The sequence below is a fragment of the Fringilla coelebs genome (assembly GCF_963513975.1).
Source record: "Fringilla coelebs genome assembly, contig: SCAFFOLD_64, whole genome shotgun sequence".
Taxonomy (NCBI): domain Eukaryota; kingdom Metazoa; phylum Chordata; class Aves; order Passeriformes; family Fringillidae; genus Fringilla; species Fringilla coelebs.
The window spans coordinates 652,754-670,146 of NW_028167209.1; positions in this window are offsets into that span (position 1 = coordinate 652,754).

The window sequence follows — 17,393 nt, forward strand, 5'->3', positions numbered from 1 at the left end:
TTGTGCTCCAGACCCCTCCCCAGCCTTGTTGCCCTTCTCTGGAAACACTCCAGCCCCTGCATGCCCTTCCTAAATTGGGGGGCCAGAAGTGGACACAGCTCTCGAGGTGCTGCCCAACCAGTGCTGAGCACAGGGGAAGAATCAGCACCCTGCTCCTGCTGACCACACCATTCCTGATCCAGGCCAGGAGCCATTGGCCTTCTTGGCCACCTGGGCACCCTGCTGCCTCATGTCCAGCCTGCTGTCCATCAGTGCCTGCAGGTCTCTTTCTGCCTGGCTGCTGTCCAGACACTCTGTCCCCAGTCTGTAGTGCTGCAGGGGTTGTTGTGGCCAAAGTGCAGGATCCAGCACTTGGACTTGTTAAACCTCACCTTGTTGGATTTGGGCCCTGGATCCAGTCTGTCCAGGGCCCTGTGCAGAGCCCTCCTACCCTCCAGCAGATCCACACTCACACCCAGCGTGGTGTCATCTGCAAAGTTGGTGATTTTTTATTCTTTTTCACACATGAGATAATCATTTCCCCAAAATCATTAACATATTTCCCCTCCCCTTTACCCATGCCCTTCTGTCCTGGGGGTCTCACTGGTGGTCCCTGGTGGTCGTGGACCCCAGTGTTCCAGTGGGCCTGGCTGAGCTGGCAGGACACTGAGGCTTAAGAACTTCCAGTTCCCCTTCTCACACCATGGGCAATGTGTGGTTTCAATAGGCCTGGGGTTTGGAGAACAAGCTCCAGGTGTGATCTCACCTGGTGGAGACACTGGATCATCTGGTAACATGAGGTCACAGAGTGGGCTATGACATCACAGAGTGGGTTATGTGAGGTCATTGAGCAGCCATGGCATCATAGACTGCTTTTGTGACATCACAGAGAAGGCTGTGACATCACAGGGCAGAGGTCTGACATCACAATGCAGACTATGACATCACAGACTCTGCCGTGACATCAGAGACCAGCTCTGTGACATTAGAGAATGGGCTGTGACATCACAGAGCAGGCTGTGACATCACAGGGGGGGCTGTGTGACATCCCAGCAGGGCTGTGTGAGGTCACTGCATTGGTCACTCCACCCCAAATCCCCCTCACAGTTTCTCCCCACAAGTCCAAGGCTGTCCATGCCCAGTGGGGTCCCTGTCCCCTGGGATCCCCTCCGGCCCACCTGGAGCCACAGCCTCCACCAAAGGATGTTCCACAGGATCCACCCCAGAGCCTGACATGGGCACAAGGGGCTGGGCTGTGTGACCAGGACACCAAGGACATGGATTCTCCAGGTCACTGTGGCCTGGGTTGGGTTGCCCAGGGTAGAAAAGATGTCTGACAGCTGGAGCAGGGTCTGGGAAGGGCCTGCAAGTTTTGGCTGGAGCCCTTGGGCTGTGAGCAGAGGCTGAGGGAGCTGGGCTTGTCCAGCCCGGAGCAGGGAAGGCTGAGGGGCTCCTCATCCCAGCCTGGCAGTGCAAGGAGGTGATGGAGAACACAGAGCCAGGCTCTTCACCAGGGGGCCTGGTGGGAGACAAAAGCCAATGGGTGGAAGGGGAAAGAGGGGAGAGCAGCCAGGACAGGAGGAGATGAAATGAGTCAGGCTGGTTTCAACATTTCCTCAACACCAAAAGCAGCCTGACCTCCCTTCTCCATCTAACACTGACAGCTTTGCAAATCAGGAATTGTTGGAGCTGTTTTGCCCCCACTCCAGGACGAGCATCCTGATACAAGAACTTAATTGTGTTCATATCTATTGCAAAACCATGTTTGTCTATAATTAATTTTAGTATGGAAATCACCTGTGGATGGTGCACTCATCAGATGCTGCTGGGATGTTGCACATGGCTCAGGGCAGAGCATGATTGTTATTAAATTGTGTCCTGTTCAACCATGGTCTGTTGGCCATGAGGAGAAACTTTCTGTGCCTCTGAGTCCCACCAGTTCCTGACCCCCAAAGGACACAAACCTGATGAGTTGTGGTTCCCACTCCAGTGGTGGCACTTGGACCTCCCTCCATCCCCAGGGCAGAGCTCCCTTGTCCCAGAAAGTCGCTGGCAGTGCAGGGATGAAGGAAACAGGACAGGCTGTGGGGATCAGGGGCAGGGCAGTCAGGGATTTGGGGTGGTTGTGAGCCCAGGGCAGGAGCCAGCCCTTGGCCTTGGTGAACCTCATCCCATTGTCCTGGGCCCATGGCTCCAGCCTGTCCAGATCCCTCTGCAGAGCTTCCTGCCCTCCAGCACAGCCACACTGCCACCCAGCTTGGGCTCACCTGGGAACTGACTGAGGGTGCCCTCAATGGCCTTGTGCAGATCAGCAATAAAGAGATTGAACTGACCTGGCCCCAGTCTTGAGCCCTGGGGACAGCCCTGGATGTGACTCCATTCCTCAGCTGCTCTGAGTGCCAGGGGTTGGATGAGAGAAATGGTGGGGATGTGTTTCAGGAATGCAAAGGGCCAAGGCCTGAGCCCCAGCCCCTGGCCAGGCAGACCCTGTCCCTCCCTCCTTGCTCAGGGCTCTTCCTGGTGTTATATATGAGTGATTAATTCATGCTGTTAGTAAATATATGTATGTATAAAATATTACATTGATCCACCACATGTCCTTGAATCCTCCGGCTGGGAGCAGGGTCTCATTTCTATTCAAGCAGTTCCCAGAACATGCTAAAGATAACATCAAGTCTTTAGCCTATGAAAGGAGCCTCCGGGCCGTGAATGTCGATTCTCTCCACCATTCACTAGGGCGAGGGCAACGAGGGAAACGATTACATGGGGCTTCCCAAACACAGGTAACACCCGAATACATGTGAAAGACAGCCATACAGACATGAGGCATGCCTTTTCCATGAAGCACGGGGAGTGAATCTTTGCATCCCTACGTTCAAACTCTACATATGAACAAACACAAAGGACATCCTGTATTCTGCAGGCCTCGGGGACAATATAGGGTATATAAGCAGGCAGTACGAAGCAATCGGGATGAACCTCCAGGGAAACGCTGGCACTCTGTCAGTCGGATCCAGGTTCACCCAGCTCCAATTTCCGGAGCTGACGCTGTCTTGGCTGTGGCAGATTTTTTTTCAATTTGTAATTAATAAATCTTTGTAAATTTTTTTTTAATTTGGCTGCGGAGTCAATTCATTTATAACACCGGGATGGGCACTGGGATGTAGGGATGGGCAATGCCAAGGACAGCGTCATAGGGTGGCCCCTGCCAGGCTGCTGAGCAGGGACAGGAGGAAAAGAGGCCCCAGGCCTGCAAGGGTCACTTGTCCCCTCTTGGCCTCAGGCCCAGGGCCAGCAGCCATGGCCAAAGTGCTGCAGGAGTTGGCTCTGTCAGGGCCTTGCAGCTGCTGCCCATCCCTGTGCCCTGTGCAGCCCAGGCTGTCCTACGGTGTCCCTGCCCTGGCCTCTGTCCCTGCAGGCTGTCGGCATCCCCCGGCTGCCCCACCTGGCTGGCCCCTTCCTTTGCTGACAGCTCTGCCTCCTGCCTGCCTCTGCCTGCCCACACAAAGCCTTGGCCTCGATACCAAAAGGGTTAATTCCATTTTTACCCTGCCTGTGCACTTTTAGCACAGGAACAAGGCATGCAGGGGCTGCTTTCTCAGGAAGGATGGTTGGAAGAGAAGAATACATCTGGCTCAAGAATGCAGTGATAGAAAAAAGGACTGAAACTGGGAACTTGGGGTGGCTTTTATGGTAATGGGTAAATTGTAATAGACATTTAGCAACTCTAAATAAGCAACACACTGGTAGAATTACATGTTCACATCAGGTTAGGAGTTATCCCTCACTAGACCTCAGGCCTGAATAAATGATCCCCTCTTAAATAGCAAATTAGTGTTAAGGGGACTTATTCTGATATTTTGGAGATTTGGTGATGGCAGGGTGTGGTAGTCTGTCCAAAATTCCTCTCATTTGTCTCATGATTTTCTCCATGAAAAAGGACAGAAACTGAGACCACCGAAAGATCCTGTTTGATATCCGGGTTTGATGAAAGTCTGCCAAGCTTACAAGGCCGAGATGAAACTCCCAGCCTGCCAAGTAATTGTGCAAAGGAGCACCTTGACCCATTTTGCAACAACAAGCCTTGGAATTTCCCTACCTCCCAGCTTGGATGGACTCTTTTCTGGAATAACCTTTAGGTGGTCCCCACAGAAGACCCTTCAACAGTTCTGCAACCACTGTGACTGACTGACGGAGATGGGAGAAGCCTCTTCTCCAAGGACTGAGACATGAAACCCTCACATAAAGAAAACCCCTTTTCTTCCCAAGGATTGAGACTGAAACCTGGGGGGAACTGGCAGGGGAGAACAGAACAGACTGTGATGTTTGCTTGCAGGTAGTGATTATTGGGACCATTCGACCAAGAAGGAAACTATTGCATTATTTTCCCCCCCTCTTTCATCCATAGGATAAAAACCCCCAGGTTAGCTAGTCCAATTCGAAGATCTTCCCCGTGCTTGGAACGACTCCTTGACTGACGGAACCTCGGCTGGACCCCGAAGGACCCCGTCGCTTCCACGGGCGGTAGCTATAGCCTCCTCTTTTCTCTTTACCCCCCTACTTTTCCATATGCTTTCCCCACTTTCCCTCTTTTCCCTCACACACATTTTTGCTGTAATCATTCAATAAAGTACACTGTTCTGATTGTTACTGCAAACCCCCTTTGCTGTGTTGGTATTTTGTACTGAGAAATCCTTTGGAAATGAATCATCACGAAATCTGTCAATAAGGACGGTTCGTGACATTAAATTGGCGTCACGGACAGGATCCTGGTTGGCAGACTCCATCTGGACTCTGCCTCTGGGATTTCACCAAAGATCTCTCAGTGCAATAGGGGGGAAACTGTTTTTTGTTGTATTTGTATGTATTTGAGACTGTTTGGGAAAGAAGGGGCTCCTGAAGAAACTAAGCAGTGCCTCCCAAACAGATCAGCTCCTTCAGCTACTCAGGGGAAGTGAGGGGAAACACAACGAGAGGCCGTGTGCTTGATTTCCCTGCAGTAGTTTTGATCCCCTCACAAAGAAACCGTTTTGATGTTGTTGTTGTTGTGTTTGTGTGTTTCTGCACTGCCTGGGAAGGAAGGGGCAACTTGATGTAACCAAACAGGGCCTCCCAGGCAGAACTGTCCCTTCACCTACCCAGGGAAGTGAGGGAAGCACAGCAAGGGCTGTGGGGCTGTTTCCCTGTCGCAGTTCTGGTTTCCCTCACAAAGAAATCGTTCTGTGTTTGAGTGTACACTGTCTAGGAAGGAAGAGACACTTCTGAAGCAACCAAATAGGGCCTCCTAGACAGATTTTGTCTCTTCAACTACCCAGGGAAGTGAAGGGCAACACAGGAAAAGCTGTGTGATTGTATAACTTGAGTTTGCAATTAATTCCCTGCTGTAGACTTGGTCCCTTCACAAAATGACTAGAAATCTCAGTGCAAAAGGTAAAGCTGAATTTTATGCTCTGCTTACTAAATACAATGCCACACCTACTCCAGGAGGAGAAGAATGGGCAAACTGCAATTGGTTTAATTTAGAAAATGTTATTGATAGAATATGTTCTCTGCAACATGAATCAAAACTCAAACTGGGCAAAAATAAGACTATCCTCTGCTCAGTTTTGGGAGCCTGCCTCGCAGCAGCCATAGAAACTTGCTTTAAGCGAAGAAGTGAGGAAAATGCTATCATAGACTCCCTCCAAAACCTAGTTGAAATCTTGCAAAAACAATTAGATGAAGAAAGAAATGAAAATAAGTTATTACGGGCTGCCTTGAGAGAGGAACATGTTAAAAAATCACATAATGCCGATTCCTCAAAAGAGGCAGAGGAAAAGGAAACTCCTCTCATTAATCAAAATTGCCCTCAAACAGAATTAGCTCTGATGAAAAATTGCGGGAAACACTGTTGTTACAATAGCATAAAACCTGTAATTAAAACACAATGCAACTATATCAATAATGAAGATCTTGACCCACACATAACCACTAAAGAAATCCCGTACACTGCTACTGAATTAAAACTTGCAAAGCAGTACAGGCTTCTCCCCCACAAATCCGAAACAGAATACGTATGTCAAGTGTCTCTCACCGGGGGAGATCAGATTCTTTTGTCAGAACAAGAAGCCGGTAGGTGCTGGGGACATGGGGTGTTCTTAGCAACGGGAGACAGACGTATCCCATGGTCCCTAAATCAGCACACAGCTTATTGGGCAGAGGGGCTCAACCCCTTGGAAAGGAGAGACCCTTTGGTCGGTACCCCTGATCAACTCCAGGAAAACATTCACAAAGCCTGCAAATGATCCATGAAAAGAAATTAATTCCTAGTTTTGAGTCACCAATACAGTCACCTGTAAAGCCTGAAATTATGACCTCTTTAATTCAAGGGCTTCCAGGAACACTTAAACCTGCAGAAATTTTTCCCCAAAAGACCATAGTAGCTGTGTCTCCTATAGAAAGACCAGATAAACTTCTTAGTAACCAGAATGACCCATTTGTTCCCCTTTATGGCTTGCTGGGAAAAGAGATAAAATGGGATTTGACTCCTTCTCAGAAGGAAGCATTGCAATTGCTGATTTTTGAAGTAACAGCTCACCAAGCACTGGACCCTATACATGCTACAGATCCCTTTCACGTGGAGTGGAAGTTTGCCTCCTCGCAGCTATCTGTTCATATACGGCAGCGGGGTCCTGAGGGTCTGACAAAGCCTGTTGGTTTTTATTCCCGTGGTTTCAAAGATACTGAGAAAAGGTACTCTACCTGGGAAGGGGGGTTGTTTGTGGTTGGCTTGGCTCTCAGGGAGGTAGAGGAGAACCTGGTGATCCAAGAAACTGAGAGCTTGGGGAGCAGCCAAAATAAACTTGCCTCTGTGATTAAAGCAACCCCTCCTCTCTCCCCCACTTCTGCTAACAGAGGAGGAAAAGACAGTGCTCAGGTTGAGGAACTGTGAACTGTTTGGAGTATTTTCCAACATGAGGGACAGAATTATTTTCTTGTTTGCATTAACACTGAGTCCTATGGTATGTTTATATTTGAGTTGGTCCAGGCTGATGCATTTAAAAGAGCTACCAGAGCTACTGTTAAAGCAATGCAAGGTTGGCTTGGAATTTTCCTAAAACCACAGGAAATTCAATCTGATAATGTTTCTGACTTTACTGTCAAAGGTGTGCAGGATTGGGCAAAAAGTGAAAGGATTGAATGAATTCCTCACACCTCTTACTATAGATGGGAGGTAAATGGGTGTTCCAAAATCACTGCTTTTTGCCCAACAGCTCCTAGCACAATTCCTTCACTACAGGGACCGGATGATTTCAAGAACCCAGCACATTACCCTGGACAACGTGGTTTTGATGGACCCGCCCCTACTGTAGGGGAAGTACCACTGGTGTTCAAAACCTCTCTGACAATTCCATCCTTCTAACATTTTCTGCCTCTTCGTGGCAGAGTCTGTTGTGTTTACTTTTACAGAAGAACTCCGAGGGACATGAAGACCTGATAAACCATGATAACACCAGCTCTGGACAACAAAAATAATGTTTTCCCTTCCCTTTATGTAACACCAGGTGATGATATTACACGTAACATGTAAATTAATTGAAAAATAAATTGGCTGTCACAAGTAGAGATTTGACCAAATTACAGCAACCATTGAAGTAGTTTTTATTGGCTTTAAGAATCAGCAGTTGCTATCAAACATTTTGCCAAATTAGGAGAAAGTAAATGTAAATGATTACAAATTGGTAATTGGTGCACTTGGTGCTACACAAAACAACGTTTCATTGTCTCTCAGCTGTATCCAAGCACAATTGTAGATGTAGTCATTTGCTGCCTCAATTGTAAGAGAAGGTGAAGAAGGCACTTTTCCCACTGAAATTCAAAAAATAATCTGGGAGAGTGCCACTGACTTTGAAAGAGAATTCCAATCCTGGTGGAACCTGGTGAATTTTACCTATGACCCCATTTCAAACACAGCCACTGCTTTTGTGCTAACCATACGCAATGCCTCTGTATATTTGATTTTTCCTGTTATTGAATTAGGGCTGAACCACAGCGGAGCTATTCTCTATCCTCTGAGCATATAGAATGGGCCCACTGCATTGGGGAAAAATGGCAAACTGTGAATTTGGAATCTTGTATTGTTTGGGAACAACAAAAGGTTCATCTGTGAAAGCAATGCAATCATAGCTCAAGACATTTGTTTAGACACTGAGCAAAATATCTGTCACTTTGAAATTCATCCTAATGAAGCTTCTGAAACAGTCCTGATATACATAGGCAATAGATGTGCGTGCTTTAGAACTGCTTGTGATTTTGTATTTGTAGAAGATGTAATAGTAAATGCTAAAAATCATTCAAATTTTTGTGCTTGTAACTTTACTAAGATCATAAGATGTGATTTCTCTTATGAAGCTCCAGTCACCTCTCATTACCTATTGCAATCTAACTACACATTGATTCACAAGCTGATGCCTACTCCCATTGGGATGAACCTCACTTTGGTGAGACAACTGCTGCTCCATCAAGACCTAGTTGAGATCCTGGAGAAGATTAAGAGAAATGGACAAAAAACCCTGGTGACTGTTCATCACAACGTGACACAGATACACCGTGTCATGGAAAGAGTGAAGGAAGATGCCGAGCACAGTGGTTCTATTCATCATGAATTTGAGGATGATGAAACGGCTAACTAGATTGACCTCCATATTCAATGCACACAACTTAGCTGATATCCTCTACACTGTGGATACCCCCAAGGCATTTGACACAAAGCAATTATAAATTGAGTACATGTGTTTCACAATAATCCTTGATTTTTAACTTATAATCTAGTAGAAATAATTTATAATTTTTAGCAGTTTGTATCAAGAAATTTTTTACAATTAATATTTGTATTATGATTTGTTTATCGCTTTTGCTTTGAATATTCATGATTTGTATTAACCATTTGAAAATTGTCAGATGAAATTGATATCATTTTGATTAATTACCCATTATAAAAAAAATGATGCTGTTGTGATTGATATTATTTTGAAAGATTAGTTTAAAATTGATATTTGTTTATGATTTTGTTTATTGTTTTTACTTTAATTATTTATTATTTGTTTTGATTATTTGAGAAATAATATTGTTTGAAACAATACTAATTATATTTGCAACAATGTTGTTTGAATCAACACTAATTATATTTGTACAATTGTTTCCCTTCTTTTTCTCTCTCTATTTTTCCTTTTTCCTCCTTTTCCTTTCTCTCTCTTCCCCCCGTCTCTATTTTCCGAGGCATGCTACCTACGAGTGAGGCCTGAAAACAAACTACAGAGAATTTCCAGAAACCTGAATGAAGAAAACCATGAGCCACTGGGTCGTGTGATAGTCTGTCTGAAATTTCTCTCATTTGTCTCATGATTTTCTCCATGAAAAAGGACAGAAACTGAGACCACTGAAAGATCCTGTTTGATACCCGGGTTTGACGAAAGTCTGCCAAGCTTACAAGGCCGAGATGTAACTCCCAGCCTGCCAAGTAATTGTGCAAAGGAGCACCTTGGCCCATTTTGCAACAACAAGCCTTGGAATTTCCCTACCTCCCAGCTTGGATGGACTCCTTTCTGGAATAACCTTTAGGTGGTCCCCACAGAAGACCCTTCATCTGTTCTGCAACCACTGTGACTGACTGATGGAGATGGGAGAAGCCTCTTCTCCAAGGACTGAGACATGAAACCCTCACATACAGAAAACTCCTTTTCTTCCCAAGGATTGAGACTGAAACCTGGGGGGAACTGGCGGGGGGAACAGAACAGACTGTGATGTTTGCTTGTGGGTAGGGATTATTGGGACCATTGGACCAAGAAGACAATGGCTTCTGCCCACAGCTGATTTGAAACTATTGCATTATTACCCCCCCCCCACACCCCTTTCACAATTCTCCATAGGATAAAAACCCCCAGGTTAACTAGTCCAATTCGAAGATCTTCCCCACGCTTGGAACGACTCCTCGACTGACGGAACCTCGGCTGGACCCCGAAGGACCCCGTCGCTTCCACGGGCGGTAGCTATAGCCTCCTCTTTTCTCTTTACCCCCCTACTTTTCCATATGCTTTCCCCGCTTTCCCTCTTTTCCCTCACACGCATTTTTGCTGTAATCATTCAATAAAGTACACTGTTTTGATTGTTACTGCAAACCCCCTTTGCCGTGTTGGTATTTTGTACTGAGAAATCCTTTGGAAACAAATCATCACTAAATCCGTCAATAAGGACGGTTCGTCACAAGGCTGCTGATGGCCTCTGACACCCAATTCCTCAGGGCTTCCCACCAGCCTGTGTTCCTAGCCACTCCTGTCCCCTTGGAGCCTCCTGCCCCCCACTCTCTCCCACAGGGCCCTCGTGCCTTCCCACCGCCTTGTCCTGTCAGGGCCTGCGCAGCACCTCATCCCTTCACGGCCTCCCGCTGCCCCTCAGGCTCCCCTCAGGGTCTCCCCCAGCCCGACCAACCTGCCCGGCAGCGGCGCAGCCCCGAGGGAGCTCCAGAGGAGCCGGATCAAGAGGCACCTCAGAGCCCTCAGCAATGCAGCCAGCAACTGCATGCCTGGGCAGCTTGCTTGGCACAAGGACCCGTTTTCCCTTTCTTTCCCACTGCCCTGCCGACACTGGGCACCAAAGAAAGCTCCTGGGAGTCTGGGTATTAGAACACATTCTATATTTATGGCCTAAATTACAACTAAAAAGAAGGAAAAAAACAAATCTGAAAGAAAAGAAAAATCCCCCCTGGCTCAGATGGCCCTAGCAGAGAGCCTCTCCAATCAGTGTTCCTCAGAGCTCCAGCAGCACAGCCAGTGGTGGCCCCAGAGACAAGGCCGTTTCTTGCGTGCCCTGAGAAAGCGATCTTGAAGCTTCTGCAGGATGGAGCCTGGAGCTCTCTCCATAGCCCGGAGGACAAAGGCTGTTTCAAGAGCCAGGCTTCTGGTGCAAGGGCTGGTGTGCTCTGCCTTGTCTTCAAGGACTGCAAGAGAGGGGAACAGAACCACGGTCAGATCCCAGATCTGCAGGGACCCGAGGAGACCCCCCCCCCATGCCAGGGCCATGCCGGCCGGCTCTGGCCATGGCCAGGAGGGAGCAGGGAGCAAGGGGATCAGCCCGAAGCTGACGGACACTATTGCCCCACGTGGGCCTGAAATCAGCACGTGTGCTCCGGCCACGCCAGCCCTGCTCCGCACAGGGAGCAGAGCCCTCGGCAGCAGCGGGGCAGGGATTGCAGCTCCCCCGGCAGCATGGGCCGGCAGCCCTGTGCCCCCACTCACCCTGACAGATGTGCCGGAGCTCTCGCTTGTGGCCCCTGAGGTGCTGCCCGGCCATCCCTGAGAACACAGAGCCTGTCACAGCGCCAGCGGCACAGCTCCCTGCCAGCGGTGCTGCCAACCCTGGGGCCACACGGCCTCCTGGCCCGGCAGGGCTCGGGCCGGGCCCTTGCCGCTCGCTGCCGCCCCAGGGCACGGCTGTCAGAGGGCGGCAGCAGCGCCCAGGGCAGGCGGGGCTCCCCAGGGAAGGGCACGGATGGCGCCGCCGGGGCAGCGGCCGGGACTGGGGCCGAGTTGCGCAGGGCTGGGCCCGGGTGGGGCGGGGAAGGGCAGCCCAGGCTGGTGGCTCACCGATGAACCTGATGGCCGCCTGTCGCAGGGACTCCTGTGGGCTCTCCAGGTACTGCAGGGCGTGGCGCACGTGCTCGGCCGCTCAGCTCCTGTCCTCGGCCAGCTGCGGAGAGCGCCAGGAGGGTGCACTTGGTGCAGGCTCTGCCCCTTGGCCGGGCGCTCCGTGCGGCCAGCACTGGTCATCCCTGCCCCCTGAGCCCTGTCCAACGGCCAGCGGCCGCTGGCGCCGGGCTCTGGAGGGGGCAGCGGGCCGGCTGCTGCCCGGGGAGCCGCCCTGCAGCCCAGCTGGGCCGGGCTCCATCGGCACCCGGCTCAGGGCCGCAGGAGCCTGGAGCAGAGCCCACACGACCCAGGGAAGGCAGCGGCGTGTGGGGCGCAGGCTGGCGGCCCTGGCTGCAGCCCTGGGCAGGGGCGCAGCTGCCCGCCGCACGCACTGAGCAGTGCGCTCAGGGGGCTTCTCCAGCCTGAGCCTGGGGCTTGCGGGCCGTCCTTACCAGGCCCTCGCCGAACCTCCAGGTCTGATCCAGCCGCAGCATGTGTTGGAGATCCCTCCTGCGCAGGAATGTGGCTGAACAATGCAGCGTTTCCCGCGAGGCCTGGAGAGCAGCAGAGACACAGAGATGGCACCACAGCCCAGGGCACAGGACCTGCACAGGCCCCTGTGCCAAGGCCAGGAGGAGGCTGCAGCCCGCCAGGCGCCAGAGCAGGAAGCAGCCCAGCCCCCTGACAGGGGGCCAGCAGCAGCCGCTAAGTCCTCACCTCTGCCACACGCTGGTTCTCGTCGTGGCAGTGGAAGGAGAGAGGGAGCAGGCTCTGGCACACGTGTGACTTCAGGGCCTTTCTTTCTCCTTCTGGTAAAAGCTGCAGCATCTCTCGGAAGACGAACATGGAGCACAACTGCACCTGGCTATCATCCTGTATGAAAGGAAAGAAAGACCTCAGCATCGGCTGCCTCACGCCCACCTGGGCACAGGCCTGAAAATGCACAGGGCACAAAGTGTGCGGGCAGCAGCAGGTGGCCGTGGCTGGAGACACAGAGCCTTACGTTGTCAAAGAGCGGCAGGAGCACCTCAGCCAGCTGCAGGGCCAGGGGGCTGGCTATCAGGGCACTATTGCACAGGAACAAACCGCTGAGGAGGACCATGGTCATCCTGAGCATGTCGCTGTCATTTTCCTGCAGGAGCTCCACGAGCCTTTCATGCAGGCTCCACATTCTTACAGCCTGCTTGGAAGACGTGTGTGTGAAATGCTACCCTGCTGCCACAGGGCCCAGAGGCCAAAGGCCTGTGCCAGAGCACTGGGGCAGCTGGAGCAGGAGGCAGGAGAGCTGGGAGCAGCTGCCTCAGCGCCCAAAGGCCAGCCAAGCCCAAGCCACTGCCTTCCCCAGCCCCACACTGGCAGCATGGCTCCAGCCGCTGCCCTCTTCTCACCGAGACACTGGTGCCGAGCACCAGGAGGCCTCTGAGTGCCAAACGACGCATCTCCCTGCACTCGCTCTGCAGGTGCTTGGACATGAGCTCCAGGACGCTGTCACGGCATTCACTCAAGTCCAGGCACGCCAGGATCTGAAAGGCACAAGGCCGGTGATGGGGGAGCCGGCTGGCAGGAGCCTGGAACCGCACAGGGCCGGGCCCAGGCAGCAGCACAGGGCGTGGGCACCGTCCTGGGCAGCTGCAGCCACGAGAGGGCCGAGAGCCGGGAGGCAGCTCAGCGAGGCAGCGCCAGCCTTCAGGCTCACCTCCACAAGGAACGCCATGGCGGCCAAATCCCAGGATGGAGTGTCCTTGCTGAGCAGCCCGAGCAGGTAGAATGCAATCGTGGAACACAAGGCTTCGGATGCACGGTGCATTTCTCTGGCAGGGGCAAATTGCAAGCAAAACCCTGAGCCAACCTCTCCCAGGACTGACTCACAGAGGTCTGGCCTTTCTCCACTACCCGGCAAGGGGGAGCCGGGCCCTCTGGGAGGTGGCTGCTCTTGGGCACACTCCTCTCCCAGCCTTTTGCAGTCTCCTTGGCCGTCCCTTGGTGACAAGGCCCTCTGGCCCACAACCACGGGCACTGTGTGGGGCACCCCAGGCACAGGGCACAGATGCTGGGGCAGTTGGGGAGCAGGGGGTCTCACCTGGCCAGCATGCCCACAGCACAGTGGTGGGTGTCAGCACAGAGCAGCATGTCCCAGCCACGCTTGACTTCCATTGCCACCACCACATCTTCATAGTGCAGTCGGCAGAGCAGGGCCTTCAGGGTCTGCTCTGCAAAGCTGTGTGCAGAGGAAAGCCCAGGTGATGCTGGGAGCCCTGGCTCCTGCCCTGGGCACATGGCAGGGACAGGAGAACTGGCATGGAGCACCTGTTGGGGTTGGTGGCAAGGCCGTGTTGCTGCTGGCATCCCGTCCAGAAGGTATCGACCGCCTCTGGCATATCCAACGTGCTGAAGAGCACTTGGAACAGCAGATGCACAAAGAGGCGGGGGAAATACACGGTCACCACATGTGGGACACAGGGCATCTGGAGGATCTTCCATATCACCACAGTTGCCTGCAAAGGACAGAGCAGCCCAAGCTCAGTGCCGAGGTGTCCGTGTGGCAGGGCCCGAGCGTGGCAGGGAGAGGCCTGTGGAGACGCAAAGGGAGCACCGGGCCTGGTGGCTCTGAAGCTGCCCCTAGGCCAGGTTTCAGCCCAGTGACTGGGGCAGGGAGACCCCATGGGGAAGGGAGGATGGAGACTTGACGGAGAGGTGAGCTTGGGGTGAGCAAAGGCCGGTCGCAAAAACTCACAGCCAGGGCAAGGGCAGGCGTGTGGTCCCCATCGGAGGTGCACATGCTGTGCTCTGGCCAGCTGCTGAGCACGTCAAGAAGCACGAGCATGGCCAGCTCTGCAGTCCTGCACGAGCACATGATGTTCTTCCACATGGTGGTAGCAGCTCTGTGGGGTCAGAGCTCTGTCTCAGGGGGGTCTGGGACACAACACCGTGGCCTGGGCAGCAGCAGGGGGCTGAGCTGACTGCCAGCCCTGCCTCTGCCCACTGCCCCTCAGCACACAGGCAGCCCAGCCCTGTGGGGACTCGCCCCTGAGGAGCAGGGAGGCCGCATGGCAGCACGCTGGGGGCTGACATGCCAGGTCTGGCAAAGGAAGAGCCAGAGGGCTTTGGAATTCTCTGTCTGTCAGACACATGCGACAGGCTGTACAGGGTGATGGGCTGCTGAGCCCTGAGCCTTGTGGGCACGTGGGCCCTGTACCTGTCACACGATGGGGCCACACGCAGGAGAGCCATCACCACATCAGTGGGCTGTGCCTCTGCCAGATCCAGAAGGGGCCTGTACAGGTTGTACTCAGGAAACTCGTTGGCCGTGAGCCACTGGTGGATGTACCTCACCATGGCTGGCACCTGGGGAAGACAGGGGAGACTTGGAAAGCTGCCAGAGGGAGTCACGTGCCCAGCTGCCCCAGAAAAGTACTTCCCTTGCCACCACTGCCATGGCCTCAAGGCTTACAGTGAGCAGCAGGCGTGGCCTGGGAGGCCCAGCAATTGCTGGGAGGATGGAAGCCAGGCCACAGGCTGCTTACTTGTTTTGGACTGGAGGGACCCTCTTCCACAAGCATATCCAGCAGGGCAGCACTGGTCTTGGTTTTGAAGATGGGAGGGTACGCTCTGACCACCGTGCCCATGACGCTGGTCTCTTCCTCCCGAAGCCTCTTCAGGAATTGGCCAACCATCTGTAGCAGAAGGGCAAGAAGCGAGGGATGTTGCATGGAGTGCTCCGAGCACGGTGCTGGGCTGAGCAGTGACAACAGGCCCAGCCTGGCTGGGCATGGCTGCAGGTACCTGCGCTGTTCTGCGGAAGAGGCCGTGGGTGCGTTCCTGCTCTTGTGTGCGCTCCACGGCTGGCCCTGGCAAAGAGAGAGCGCAGCCAGAGCTGAGGGGCTGCGGGAGAGGCCGGAGAACACAGCCCAGCCCTGCGCTCCACAGGCAGGGAGAGCCCCACGACGCCCCAGGGCATGGAGCACGGCTGCGGGGTGTCTGCCCCAGCCCCTGTTCTGTCCTGTCCATGGGCGTGTCCCCATGGGATGGGATGGGATGGGATGGGATGGGATGGGATGGGATGGGATGGGATGGGATGGGATGGGATGGGATGGGACGGGATGGGACCAAGCTGGCTGCAGGCACCAGCCCTGCGGCCCAGCTCTTCCACTCACCCTTCTGGAGTAACTGCAACTGTTCCACCTCTTCAGGCTGCTGTGCTAGAGCTGTTCCAGGACCTTCTTTCTCCTCCTTCCCCCAGGCCAGCTTGGGCACGCTGGCAGGTCTCTGCTCTATGTCACTGCCTGGAATCATGGCTGCTTGCAGGAGACGATGGCTCAGAAAAAAGTCTGAGTCAGCAAGTGCTGCAGTTGTGCCTTGAAGGCACCTGCAAGAGTAAAGTCTTGGCAAGGTTACAGGACAGCAAGTCCTGCACTCTGGTCTCGAGGGCTCCAGCCACAAGGACAGGAGACTCCTTGTCAAGGACCGTGGTCAGTGAATGCCACGCTCTGCACTCAAGGCCACCTGCAGAAGAGAAGCCTCGGGAAGGCCAAAGGTCACTAAGTCCTGTGGACTGGCCAAGAGGTCACCTGCAGGAGTAACGCCTCGGGAAAGCTCCGGGTCAGCAAGGAACGAGTGCACTGCGCTCTGTCCCAGCCTGTCCCGTCGCCTGCACCGAGCACTGTGGTGTGACCATGGCACTGCCAACACCTATGTCACTGCATGTCACAAAGGGCCTTTTGACACGTAGTCCCATCCCATGCCACGGTAACCATGCTGCACCGTGTCACAAAGGGCCCTTGGAAACTCTGCAACCTGCCCTGGGGCCACCCCCAGCCCCTCCAAAGTGGCCCAGCTTGGAAGGAATGCCTTGCCCCAAGTGTCTCAGACAGCCCGACAAGATCTTTAGGAATGGCTCAAACCATGAGCAAACGCTGCCCTGCTCTGCAGGCTCACGCTCCCCCGTGGCTGCCAATGCAGCCGCAGTGGGAAGGGCACGGGGCCTTCCACAGAAGCTGGCACGGCCTCCTCGGGACACGTCCCGCATGGTGGCCACGTTCAGCGCGGCCGTGTGACAGAGATGAGGAACGTGTGGGCCAGGGCACCAATGCTGCTCTGGGCCCTGGGGCTCGTGGAGCACTGACATCAGCCCGTGTGGCAAAGTCCCTGCAGAAGCAGAGTCTTCCCAAGCCCTTGTGCAGCACAGGTGCCCATCTCCTGCCCCAGAGACCTGCGCCTCCAGAGGGCTTCTCTGCCAGAGGGCTTCTCTGCCAGAGGGCAGCCAAAGCCGACCTGCACTGGGGGCTGTGCTGCATCCTACAGGGGCTCTTGCTAGGAGCACCTGGAGCAGCTGGTGGCAACATTTGGTATGTGCCAGATGATGTTGCTCCTTCCTGGAATGATTTTTTCAAGGAAAGGATTAGCAGTAGCACAGAAACACCTACAGCTACTGAATTGCACATGACAAAGAGACTCCATCAAAACACTGTCATGTTTCCTTGTGCTTTTTGGTCTTTCTTGCTATGTGCAAGAAAAAGAATTGGCCCAGCCTCTGCTATTCAACTGTCCACTTACTGTGTGTCTTCCTGTGGCAGCTCACGTGCAAACACAACTGGCTGCCTGCTGAGCACGGCCATGGACGGCCACAAACAGGGAAGTCCCTGGTGAACATAAGGGCAGGCACCTGGGGAAGTGCAGAGAATAGGGATAACTTGGAAGCAGCCCTGTCCTGCTCTTTTCTGCTCGCAGATGCACACAGGACAGACTTGTTGC